Genomic DNA, 13,774 nt, shown 5'->3' with positions numbered 1-13,774 from the left:
AATTAGCCATGATGTAATTACAATAAAGCCAATAAAAGGCCTTTATTTAATCAATACTAACAACAGTAAGGTAATCTTCTGGAACAGAGAATTTTACTACTCTTTCAAGATTTCCAAACAACATTGAATTTGCCCTCGACAATGATCAACTGAATTCCCCATTAACCTTAACAATTTGGGAATTGGAGAGCTCAGCCTTAAACACGTTCTCCAGTCATCTAGGATGATGTTTCAATGTCAATAAGCATATGGGCAATGCCATTCTACTGTTTACTGATAGTAGTATCAGGGCTATGAAGTCGTTATGTGGTATCACCAGCATAAACAAAATTTAGCTGTTGCCACCCCTAACAACCAGAGACCCCTGAGAGCTTTACTTGGCCTTGGAGGAGTTACATCAGCTTACATTATAGATTCAGCACAAGATTAACATGTTATAATCTAGTTTCTAAGAAAGAATGAACAGCTGGAAACTCATCCCAGTTTTCTTTTACCACCTCTGCTCAAGGAAAATGCAATTTAAAACTACCTTAACTGACGTTCTTGGTAATAAATTGAGTAGATTAAAAATAAATATTTTTTTGTTTTTAAGTAGTTCATTGAGATCACATATTAACTTATGCACAGGATGAGTTTAACTTCTGTTTCCCCTATAATGTTTTTATTGGGGCGCTTTTGAGAAAAAAACGAGACTCGTGTACTTTTATTTTTTGTCTACTGTTTCGTGAACCAAAAAGTTTTGAACTAACTCTCCATCATAGCAAGATACGAATAGGAGTTTAAATATTTCAAACCGCAAAATATTCATCAATGTAATTTTTGAAAGTGTTTTGGTCGGTGAATTCAAAGGTGCACGCGGTTTTTAAATTGGTTCTCAAATTATTCATAAAAACCCATTTCCGAATGTTGATTTACCGAAGGACGATATCTTCAATCCGTTTCTTCAACCAGCAAGCATGAAATGTCCTACAAAAATCCTACATAAAAACGTTTGCATCGTTGAATTCAACGTTTAAAAACGCTATCCTGGACAATTACATCTAAATCTTTTGGCTAATGAGAAATTAGACAAAAAATAAAAAGTCAGTATTATAGTTGTTGTCCAATCCATCAACTTCTCACTCAGACGGAACACACGACCACTCATTACTTAAAAGGGTATTAACGCCCGCAGTCAAATACGTACGTGGTTGTGATAAGTAATCCCCAACACAAGACTAAAACGGAAGGAACCAACAGTCATTACAAACTGCTATTAGCACTACTCGATACCAAGCAATGCACTTGAAAAAATTAATACGTATCATAATGCTAATATTTAAGTAGAAGGGTTCGAACTCTGGGAGTTAAGAATATCAGCTGTCAACACATTCAAATATTTCAATTGAAAGTTCTCAACGACATTGTTAATCGAGACGTGTTCTCTTTGTTCCAGGCGAAAGTCAGATAGAAGAAATAAACATTTTCCGCACATATCAATGTTCTGATCGTCCGGCAACCCGACCTCACTATTGTCCCTGATTTCCTTCTCTCCGTCGACTGGAGACACCGATTGCCAGGAGATACCCTAAAAATCGGTAACAAGGGAAAAGAACATTTTTAAAACAGTGTTGTTTTTCTTTAGTTAATAATCGTCTCACGTGTTTTCCGTACATAATTCTTACATTTAACATTTTCTTAATTGTAATTTCAAGTATAAAAAAGCAATACAAACAATATGAGCAATTAAAGGGGGAGGGAGGAATAATGGTAACTTGAATTTGACGTTATTTTTATCGAAATTAATCCCCCCCCCCTAAGAAGAAAACGCCGTAGAAACAAATTCGTGTTTTTGAAGAAACGGCTAAATCCAACTGGAGAATCAGAGCAGAGTCTGAGAAAGGGTATGGATGGATGGGTAGTTGGCGGAAAAGTTGTGCCCGATGGTCGTGCTGGTTTGTTTGTCGGAAGGGGTGCCACGAAGGGTGGTGGATAAACCGTGGGGCAGAGCCGTTGCATGGCGCTCCGGTCGGCTTCCAACCCCTGACGGAGGCGGTTCTCGAGGGTTGGAAGTGATGACGAAGGGTGTGCAAAAGCAGGGAGGGGTCGGGGTAGCTACCGCTATTGAGTCCGTGTTTCAGTCGCCTACCAGCTGCCGTTCCTCTTTTCTCTTTGCTCCGTTCGTACTGCCCGTCAACGAATAATAGTATATTTAGCTTCAATTCGGTCCAAAGCTCGTCAACCGAGTCTAACCGGAAACAGTTTCTGGATTTATTGATTTTGAAGGCCGGCCGGAGTCTCCTAGTTGTGTTAAGGGTTAAATTTACACAACACAATAGGAGACACCACTGGCTGCCGGCGTTCTTCACTACTGCAATCAGCATCGACTCTCACACATCACATTTCAGGTAATCTTTAACGTTCCCCTCGACTCACTCTTTCGATCCCGACACAGACCCCCATAATTGATTTTATCCGAACGCGTTTTCCAAAACAAACAGTTTTATTATATCTATGTAAAACATGTGTTACGTTATGAGTTCAGAAGTGGTCCCCACTCCGTCTTAGGGAATAAATAAAACATGTCTTCATAATGAAGTTAAAACGAAAATCAAAAATCCATATTTTGTCTGTAAACTTTTCTTCAGATCACAAAGCATTCTTTATCTATTAGAAAATGAATGAAAATTAAAATAATCAGAAAACGTACGATTCAAAGTGAACTTATCCTCCATTGTATCGTCGTTGTGCCGTTCATTTACCGATTAACATTTACCCAGCGTCAACAGAACTACGAGTTTCGGGATGCCGGAGATTTTCTGGAACGCTGCAGATGGAGCCGAATTAAGTCAATCGGCTAAGCTGTAGGAACAACGAAATCCAAAAGACTAGCTAAACCTTCATGACTTAAGTGTTATTATCTTTAATGTCCTAACGCCCCGATCAGTTCTGCGATTTTCGCATACATTGGGAAAATTTATTGAAACTAAGCAATAAAAATAATTTAATGATTATCTACTTATGCGCTTTTACTCAGCGTTTTGGCACCACTGTCGAATCGTTTTTTTCCAGCATTCCATTTTCTCTGTCTTTTATTTTAAAATATACGACAAAATGTACTTGTTAGTTAATTTGTTTGCTCAAAATTATTATTAATTGTAAACCAAGCATATATGTTGATAAAGGTACAAATTAAAAAAACAACAGAATGCTGAAAGCATCACCCATAGAAAAAGAAAATGCCCTTTGTCGGCGCAAGAAATCTAATTAATATCATTCTTCTAAAATTAATTAGTAATAATTAAAGCGATAATGTGTTAATTTTATCCATTAACAGATAATTTATTGTGTGCCTAGCATTTGGTGAGATTTCCTAAATCGTTAATAGAGGCCATTTGGGGACACATCCAGAATTAGTATTTAAAAAAAAAATCATTCATACAACAAAGTCACAACTTTTTTAAACAGAAAAATTACATAATAAACCATCAATACATGACGATTTGCTAAGTGTGTAATAAATAAATAAACAATGAGGCGACGAAGAGAACGGTATCTCCCAGGGATCGGTGATGAGCGTGATGCTATTTTTATCAGTGTGAATGGAATCGCTGGAAGCATCACCCACGGAAAAAGAAAATGCTCTTTGTGGACTAAACTTGCCGACTTGTTTCTTACTTCTCTGAGAAAACATAACAGAGGTCGATGGAGTGATGCAGTCTCTGATAAAGGTAGTGACTGCGAGCATTAAAGAAACCCGATTCATACTATCTTCGTAAAAAAAATTGTGTGCGTCCACTCCAGGGCACATAGATTGCTCTCAAGGGACGCACTGGTCGAGGAGAAGATGCCGTCCATTGCCTTGATATTTGATGGAAAACAGATAAGTCAGTCACACACCGAAGCCCTCGAGGCTAATTGCAGATGAACCCTTGGCCTGATGAGATAAATTGGTCACTTCAAATTTGTAGAGAGTAGTTTACCCTCAGTTATGGGGCCGAGTCCCTGTCCAAGAGGAGACTCCTCTGACAGACATGGTTCTGGGATGCCCATACAGGGAATGGCACTGGGAAAAGAGCATCGCCTTGGGTCATTCCAGCCCTACTTGTCCGAGACACCTTGACCAAATCGACTGCATTGAGATACCATTCCTCGAACTTTCGTTTCAGGGTATTCCGGTTTTCGCCTCGTTTTCACGAACGAATCTAAAACCGGAAAAATAGTGCTGGACTGCGCTATGTACAGCGGACGAGTGTCCACTTCCACACCTTACTATCGCGATCCGACCCGCAGACGCTAAACGAGCAATAAAGAGTATGGTGAAGAAAAGGTGGAAGCGTCAGAGGTCTGAGTTGTCCGAGATACCCTTGCGCGTCAAGACCATGGTCGATAGGTGGCACCCAGAAAGTCTCAACCGTAAAAGGAGTATCATACTAACCTGACTCAGATTGGCCATACACGGTTGACACATGGGCATTTACTTTGGGCCAAGTCCGTGTATTGTCCGGAACGCCGAGACACTTAATTGAAGGGTGTTGGCACAATATAGAGAGCGAGTAGGAATACGACCCGATACGGCAATATTATGCTCGACGGCAGCGAACCTAGCCCCTTATTGGAAGAAACTAGAATGTTTCTGTATAGAGTTGTTTTTAGTGCAGGTAATCAATCCTATTGTGCTATAACAACAATATAACAAGTTTCGTGATAGATGTATTCTGTGTTAACTGTTTCGTGAAAATGTATTTATAAGCGTGAATGTGTGCAGTACAAGTGCGTCTATGGCGGGACACAAGTGCCCCATCAACCCGCAANTTTTAAATATTAATCAATGCTTTAGGCCGTATGGTGTCATAAAAAATACTATTACGGCAAGCTAACCAGAACAAAAAATAAGCAATATATATAACCATAACCATCCCTATATATATATATAATCGTGAATGTGTGATTGATACAAGACCGTCGATTGTTCAATATTAAGTACCCCATCGACCCAAAATTAGACCTTTTAGAATGTGGGTAATTGTTTATATGTGTAAAGGAGAAATATCGAATCCTCTATCACCCCACTTGACAGAATGGTATGTAAATAAGAAAGAATGTATTTAAGATGATAGAGTGTGAATGGGTTTGGATTTAGATAATGATTGCATTGGGGCTAAAATGACTTTGTTGTCGATAGCCTCTGGAGAACTTGGACGGTGGTAAAGATAAGACCGAGGTCTGAAACCAGGCCATCAAAACCCCGGAGTCGGCGATTCTCGCTGCTTGCCACAAGAAGTCAAAGGGCCGGTCATATGTGCAGAATCGAACCTATATAAACCGGTAAAAAATTAGTGTTGTTTAATATAAAAGAATTTTAGTGGAAACATCATTCTTTCTACTAAATTCCGCGTAAATTATTTAAGTGGTTAAAATGATTGAAACTTCCAGAGAATTTTTTGTTCCATATAAATTAATGAACTTATGAACATTCTCATTGCTGTTTTCTTAATTAATAAAAATCAAGGTTAATCGCGATGACATAATATAATTTATATTGTTTTTGTTTTTTAAAAATTAATATCCACATTATTTTACTTACATTATTATTGCTTTAACGCCTTCCAAAGCCAATCCTTAAGGCTTATGATTAAATCGTTCTTCAGGCAGATTATGAGTTGATAAATGTCACTGTTCGCGATAATCGACTCAGTTATAATTCATCATACATAATCAATAAAAGTAATTAATAGGTCAATTATGACTACTAAATAAATGTATGGGTTGATACATAATTATGTTTAAATATGTAATTATTATGTATGTTGTTAAACATATATAATTGTATAAGCCAATAAGAACGTGTTCTGTACATATATCAGGGTGACGTATGTAACGATACAGAATTTCTTCGCAAGTATATTTCTATAAATACAACATTTCACATTGTAATCTAAAATCCTCTCGGCTTTCCCGTGAAGGACTGCCCTCTCCTGGAGTAGGATTTATGATCAATTTTCGTTTTAAACTTTTAAACAAATTCATCACATCAATGTTTATACATAATTATAATATTTTAATTTTTAGATTATAATGAGTGACTATATACACTGAGAGGCAAAAAGTGGCCACCCTCGTTTTTTTAGTAAATTGCAAAAAAAGAGTGACTTTTTATTCTCAAATGACCAATATGCAATTAAAAAACTAATACCAATGAACCCGAAACCCATAATGTTATATGGTACGGTCAAAATACACAAGGAAAACAAACCTATAAATAAGACCAGTAGTGTCCTTTCATGCCAAAAACTCGCGATAACAATTGGCAAAATAATTAAAATTCATACCAATTCCAAACCTACATTTGGTATTGTTTATTAAAGACGATTAAAGAACATAAATTACCTAACACCTGTGTTTTAGAGTCATTTGATGTTACTGATTTATTCACAAATATCCCAGTTAAAGAATGTAAAAACCTATAAAATAAAAACTTATGGAGAATTCTATTAACGAATTAGTAAAAAATGATATAACAGACCTCTTAAATGTATGCCTACTATCTAATTATTGTAAATTCCATTATAAAGTTTATGAAATGAAAGGTTTACCAATGCGGTCATATATTCATGGATAATTTTGAAAAAATTCTTTTCAAATCAAACAACAACAATAATTAAATCTGTTCTTTTTTCGAAACGCTATGTAGATAATATTTTATATAGCCAGGAACACTAGAGGATCTAAAAGAATTCCTCCAACTAATTATTTCTTTATACCGTAATATAAATTTTACATTGGAAATTAATAAAGATGGTTGTTGAAATTTTTTAGACTTAAAACTGCCCATATTAAAATAACCTAATTGAAACAGACGTATATAGAAATCCCACAACTACAGATACCATGCTACCAGCGGATTCTTCTCGCCCTTAGACCCAAAAAGCTGCTGGTTTCATTTCGCTCATAGACCCTATGTTAAAACTCACTTTAACACCTGCTAACTATACAAAATAATTACAAACTATTAAAACCTTCGCTAAAAAGAATGGAAATCAAGAAATATTTATTGATAGGTTGCTAGTTAAAAGAATAAAAAATTAACTATAAAAGAAGCAACAATTGGTTTCAGCCACTCCTCCATCATATTATTTAGTTTTTGTTGTTTGTCATATATTGGTGAACTATCAGAAAAAGTAGGTAAAATTCTTAAACAATAAGGTTTTAGCGTACCTTTTGGAGGTTCGTGTTCACTTAGAAACATCCTCTCAAAACATAAAGAGGCTTGGAGATAAACTTGGCCAAAAGCGGGGTTACCTACTTAATTGTAATGATTGCGACATTAAATATATAAGACAAAGCGGTATAAAAATTAAAACGCTAAATCGAACAAATTTTCGGAATTAAAGGACCATCTAAACGAAACAAAACACAATTTAAATTTAAATGCAACTGTGTTACACAGTTTCAATAAAGGGAGAAAATTAGTTTGTTGTGAGAAATTTGGAGTTAGAAAATGGAAAATTGAACATGGTGATAAATATTGAGTAACTTGCCTTCCAGTATCTTGGTAGCGATGCACGACTCTTCGGACAGCTGTTCTGGGAATTTTAAGCCACCTGTCCACATACTCTTGGTTTCTTCCGTCTTCCAACAATGCTATGATTCTAGCGGAACCTTTATCACTTTAAACCAATTTGACCAACACTCAAACAAAATGGTAAATTGTTAATTTCGTAAATATCAATCATCTTCTTAATCTTTTGCAAATTTGTAAACTCAAAAAATAAGAAGAAGAAAGAGAATAATCAATATTAATCTGGGGCTTTGGGCCCCCTTGAGTAACAAAAGAGTAGAAAATTTGGGACAGTTCGTATTAAAATGAAGATAAAAATAAAGATTTAAATATAATAGCATAAAAATAAATAAAAATTACCATGTTATAAAAGAGGGGGGGGATTAACAGAAATTAAACGTACCGAAACACACAGCGAAAATTAACAATCCTCAGAGGAGGGACAGGAGGTAATCAAAAAGGTAATTTAATACCATAATTAGCTTTTTTATAATTATAAAGAACAATAGTATCTATGTCCTGATAACATTTAACATGATCTTTGAGGAAAAGTGAAACTTTCAGCGCTTGATGCAATACACGAATGGGCACAAGAGTGTCAGTTCTCTAGAAGAGTAACACAATTAGAATTATTAAATACTAAGTCCAGTATTCTACCCATATCGTTCTGGTGATAGTGTGCTAAGAAAATTCAATTTAAGAGGAAAATTCATTTAGACAACCGTCAACCATTGAACCGCCAGAATAGATATTAAAATCTCCACAAACCAGAAATCGATTAGATTTATTTTTTGTTGATGCAGTTTCAAAATTTTCAAAAAACCCTCTATATACAAATTCATAAGAACCTAAAGGCATGTAAAAACGACCAAAAGTGATCCAAAGTCTACTAATTTATACCGAAATTCAAATATCCACAATAAATTCGCTAGAAGGAATTAATTGTGCTTTCAAATAACATTTTGAAGCAATTAAAATTCCACTACCAGACTTCTTGCTGCTAGTAACAACTGATCTATCTTTTCTAAAGACATTATAGCAGGACTTGATACGAAACTCTCATTCAGTTTTCTTAAGAAAAATGATATCATGGTTACAACTGTTTATCCTTTAGTAAATCTCAGTACATTTTGGCTTAAGACCATTCACATTTTGATAACAAAATATTTACACAATTAATAAAATCTATCTAAAATATTTTAGGGAAGATCACTGTTGTCAAGGGTGTTTATAAAAAACGTTGTAGGGACTGAAACTGATATGATTCCTCAGAAAATTGTCTTAACTACCTCTCTCTCCATTGTCACCATTTTCACAAATAGTAGACTTTTAAAAAAATTTCTTGAACTTTGTCACATATTATTGATATACCGGGGCCTTTAATGAAATTCTTTGCGTGATTAATAAACCTGTCATTTACACAACAGAGAATAAATGAAATAATATCCGATTCAAAATGAATGTTTCTAAATTAAAGTATATCTCTTTAATGGCGGCCATAAGAATATCCAGGGAGGAAGATGAGATCTTAAAAGAATACCAAATATAATTACACGACACTTTCTCAAAGTAACATCGGAAATGAACGAATACCTCAAGAAATTATCACACGGATTGAACGCTATATCTAAAACTTCCGGCCTTCATAAAAAGAACATTGTCACCGCCGTGACAATATCGGTTTCAAACCCATGAAAATCAGAAATTCTAGCTTTTAGAAGCACTAATTCTAGCTAGAAGAAATTCTAGCACTCCAGAAATATAGTAGTCGTGTAAAGACTTATGAAGAAGCAAGGCCATCTCTCGACAAAATTCGCCAATACTAGGTACTTCTTCGCCTTCTGACTCATACTTCCATCTTGGAGAGAACCCCGAGGAAACCTCCAGCGGAGTGCAAAGCGGAAAAAGGAGGCAAGGAGTTAAAATCATTGCCAAAGAGGGAAAATTAGATTTTGAATATCGTACCCCTTTGGGCAACAGTGAATGATATCATCCTTGTTACGAATCTATCCAGAGATACTGGGCTTGGGAACAACTCTGTTAAGTCACACTCTAACTCGATTGTCTTGTTTTTCTTCTTGAAATTAAATTGTTGAGATTTATCTGATTTAGCTGTGGTGATACAGGGTCCAGCGGAAACAGATTTAAGAGTTGGTTCGATGCAACACTGCACACCTACTTTTCTACACCTTGGTATTACACTTTCTTAATGATAATAACTTATTTTGTTGGAGGCGATTTCGTCGACCGAAAGTTGTATTTCCCCTTGAGTCTTTTCTTTCGACTCCAATAACGAGTTTGGGTGAAACGAGGCATCAAGTTTCTATTTTTAAGGCTGATTGATATCTTTGAACATTTCAATTTCATCTCTTTCATATGTGAGTAAGTTGAAATCATTTTCAAGTTTACATAATTGCCCCAACAATATTTGTAAATACGTGAGTAGGGGGACAATGTCAGTTGCCGAGGCAATATGACAAACTCTTTGCAGAACTGGACAAATGTTGGAAAGTGTTTCCATTGAACTATCATGTTTCAACGAGAATTGTTCCTAATTCCTTGATGAATAAAGTAGTTTCAAAACTTATTTCTTAAACGACTCATATTATTATTGGGTTGTCCGGAAAATAATGCAGGATTTTGGTATTAAACAAAAAAAAAGAAACTAGTTACTTTAAAGCAATGTTCTTTAATCAAAATAATTTCCCATACTCTCAATACATTTCTCCCAACGTGTTGGTAACTTATTAATTCCGTCTGAGTAGAATTCAGAATTTTTAGAATTGATAAAGTCAATAAATGCATTTTCCAGTTCCGTTTGATTTTTGAATATTATGTGTTGTAAGTAGTGGTCCAGGTGTCTAAAAAAATGGTAGTCAGTAGGCGAGAGGTCCGGAGAGTAGGGTGGGTGAGGCAAAGTTTCATAGCCAAGCTCCAATAATTTTTGTGACGTTACACGTGACACATGTGGTCGAGCGTTGTCATGCAACAAAATGGGCCCTTTCCGATTGACCAAAGAGGGCTTCATTACTGCCAATTTCTGATGCATGGTATTAATTTGGTTACAGTATGATTCAGCATTGATGGTTTCGCCAGGATTTAAGAAGCTGTAGTGTATTAAACCAAATGAAGCCCACCATACCGTAACCATTACCTTTTTTTGATGAGTTGGGGCTTTGGAAAATGTATTGGAGCTTCTCCTTTGTCGAGCCACTGTCCAGAACGTCTAGTGTTATCGTAGAGAATCCACTTTTCGTCACATGTAACAATTCTGGCCAGAAATGGGTCATTTTTGTTTCGACAAAGAAGTGATGCACAAACATCAAAGCGCTGATTTTTTTGGCGATCGTTTAATGAGTGTGGAACCCAATTTTCGAGTTTTTTCACTTTTCCAATCGCCTTGAGGTGGTCAGCGACGGTCGTTTTACTGACTTTGAGTTGCTCTGCAAGTTCTCGAACAGTTGTTTTGGGGTTTTCTTCCACCACTGATCGCAGAACATCATCATTAAGAGAGGAAGGCCTTCCACGACCTTCTTCATCTTCAAGGCTGAAATCTCCCTCCCGAAATTTTTTAAACCACCTTTGCACAGTGCACTCATTAACACAACCCTCGCCCCAGACTTGGTTAATGTTTCTAGCCGTTTGGGCTCCGCTTCGGCCGAGTTTAAACTCGTAAAAGAAAATCGTACGAAATTCTCGCTTTGACATTATAAGGATGACTGAATTATTTCCAAGTAGCGGAATGCTACAGAGGTAAACAAACAATATCATTTGGAAGAGGATTAATAAGTGTTGACATTCATACAAATGAGTAATCCTGTAAACGTAAACAGAATATTTTATATAGATTTTTTTTAATGAAAACTTAAAATCCTGCATTATTTTCCGGACAACCCAATAGTAAAGATTATTCCTCTTTCCAAAATACTTTTATTCTATTACCATATAAGGAAATAAAGGTATAAAAAATTGTTTGGAGCAAATATTCTGATCGAAAAAGAATGTAACGATAATTAAATCAAGAATCTTCTCAATTGTTGATATTTTGATCTCGCGTTGTTTTCCAACACTAATACGAGTCTGTCTTCTTATCTCTCGTTCGACTCCAAGGTAACGGACATTTTGGATTGTTTTAAGTTTGAAAAACCGTGAGAAAACTTACTATTAACTAATCCAAATTAGCCAGAAAGTTTGTACGCTTTCAAGCCACGTTCCACAGATGCTCAACACCAAAAACCAACTTTCGAGACACTTGCAACTCGATAAATATCATAGAAACACGGAGCCGTTGTTAACCGTTCGAACTTCAAGCTCTGTTTATGTCTCAGAGTCATCGCACGATTTATGATTCAAACTCACTTCTTGTATTTCAATTTTACTAAACTACTTAAAACAACGAACAAGTCACGAAGCAACTCTTGCTTCAATATTGAACACTTTATTGCAAGTAATGAAAATACTGCCGATGTAAATAAGTCAACAGGGTAACCATTTTCATTCCCACTTTTATTGTAAACAAAGCAAGATTTCAAACAAGTTAAATTGTAAACCCTTTATATTTGGGATAAATTTTTATTTTTAAAAACCTTCTACCGCAGATATGCAAGGTATCATATTCAACTTTCGTTTTTCAAACACAAAAGCGTACAGCATACAGAAGCCGTATACTACCGTAACGGTAGTAGCAGCTAGGGCAATGTTAAAAACCTTCAAAAATATTGTGTTTAATATAGGCGGAGTCGGTAAACAAGAGTTTTAGCGTTTTATTAATTCTCATTTTTCTGGTTGTTTACTTGCGTCTATGGATACAAATTGTGATCATAGAATTACGTTCGTCATCTCTTAGTTGCTTTATTGGCATGGAACATAATGCCTCGTCAGTTTTTCCGACCGGAATAAAATGCTGATATGTTGGAGATTTTTGTGGAAGCCATCGCAAATGTTGGTCAGCAGTAGGACTGACCACCTACCTAACCGGGGTTTCCTGATCGAAATCAACCTAGTCAACCATCCTACAGGACACTTGTGACCCATTTTCGAAGAATGGTCATAAATCACACCGGACCACCTAGATGAAAACGGTCTATCTAAACCAAATTAGCAATTCGGCCGTATTTTATTGAGCAACCTCAAACATCACTTCAGAGGGCTAGCAAAATTTTGGAATTTAGTAAAAACATAATTTCAAAAGTCCATCACTTTAGCACCTGCACCGTGCGAACTGAAGGGTTTACGCCCAGGAGATACAGAACGACGGTTCACATTTTTGGCATCTGTTGATGTTATGTTGGCCTAACATCCAGATTTTGTGTTGTCTTGTTTATGGACTAATGAATCTCTAAGTTCACCGACAATGCGATTCTGAACAGGTTGAAAAAAAAGCCCGCATTTTATATTTGAGAATCACCATCAGGCAATTTTCTCAGAATTTGTTTATTTTATTATTAATTATTTTGGAATTTCTTTAACCAATCCTAAGATGAAAGCCAAAAAGACTACTATTACTACAGTAGAAATTGTTTATAACTTCACTGGTTATAAGGAACGGCCGGTTAAAACGTACGAAATCTCCGGTCTCGCGAAATGTCATAAGGAAAAATCATAGGAAACGGTTTATAACAAACTATCGGCTATAGGGGCATTACCCAAAAGTTACCCCAGCTGCCTAATGATTCTAGGAAAGATTCTTCCCCCTTTTTAACATCAAATGTCTAAAAAGATCTCTAATTACAAAAAAATATTAAAACCACGACCTTAGTCTCTTCCGTTCGAGTAAAAATTCGCGTTCATTTCTCGGATCGAATCGAGAGATTGTGCTAGCAGTCTCGCAAATGAAATGGGGGACGTCTCGTTCCAAAATATAGGAAATTGTGAAAAATAAAGAGGGCCAAATCAAATAATTTAATAAGTGCCGTGAAGTTAAAAAAATACCGTCAAAAAAAGATAACAGATTACGTATTACAATGATACTGTAGTCAAATATCTCCATTAACATTTGCACGTACATACGTACATTAATGTTTTAAAAACACTTTACACAAATTACTTTAGCAGGTTAGTATGTATATTGTTCTTCCTCATAAACGTACGTAAATTTATGGTCCCCTGAAGTTCGTTATAAACGATTTATACTGTATTATTTAAAAAAATATATTTCGGAAAATGTTTGATCGATTGCGAATGAAGTGAATTTATTTTGATTTAATAAAATTAATTTTTCATAAAAACTATGTA

The 13,774-nt window shown here is 35.7% G+C and overlaps 1 protein-coding gene across 3 annotated transcripts in view; it reads left to right on the top strand.

The window, feature by feature from the left end:
- LOC106672367 (glycine N-acyltransferase-like protein 2) overlaps positions 1–13,774 on the top strand; it is a 39,072-nt gene that overhangs the window by 2,008 nt on the left and 23,290 nt on the right. Inside the window, exon 2 of one of the 3 annotated variants that reach the window (XM_024228394.1) lies at positions 1,436–1,577. The exons of 1 other annotated variant lie outside the window; for it this stretch is intronic. The gene's annotated coding sequence lies outside the window, so the exon portion shown is untranslated. Of the gene's footprint in view, positions 1–1,435; positions 1,578–1,597; positions 2,388–13,774 lie in introns of those variants that run through there. One more of the 3 variants, XM_024228393.1, reaches the window with a different exon arrangement.

Source organism: Cimex lectularius, unplaced genomic scaffold (assembly GCF_000648675.2).
Source record: "Cimex lectularius strain Harlan isolate CLEC.00 unplaced genomic scaffold, Clec_2.1 scaffold222, whole genome shotgun sequence".
NCBI lineage: Eukaryota > Metazoa > Arthropoda > Insecta > Hemiptera > Cimicidae > Cimex > Cimex lectularius.
This window is presented reverse-complemented; position numbering and strand designations above follow the sequence as displayed.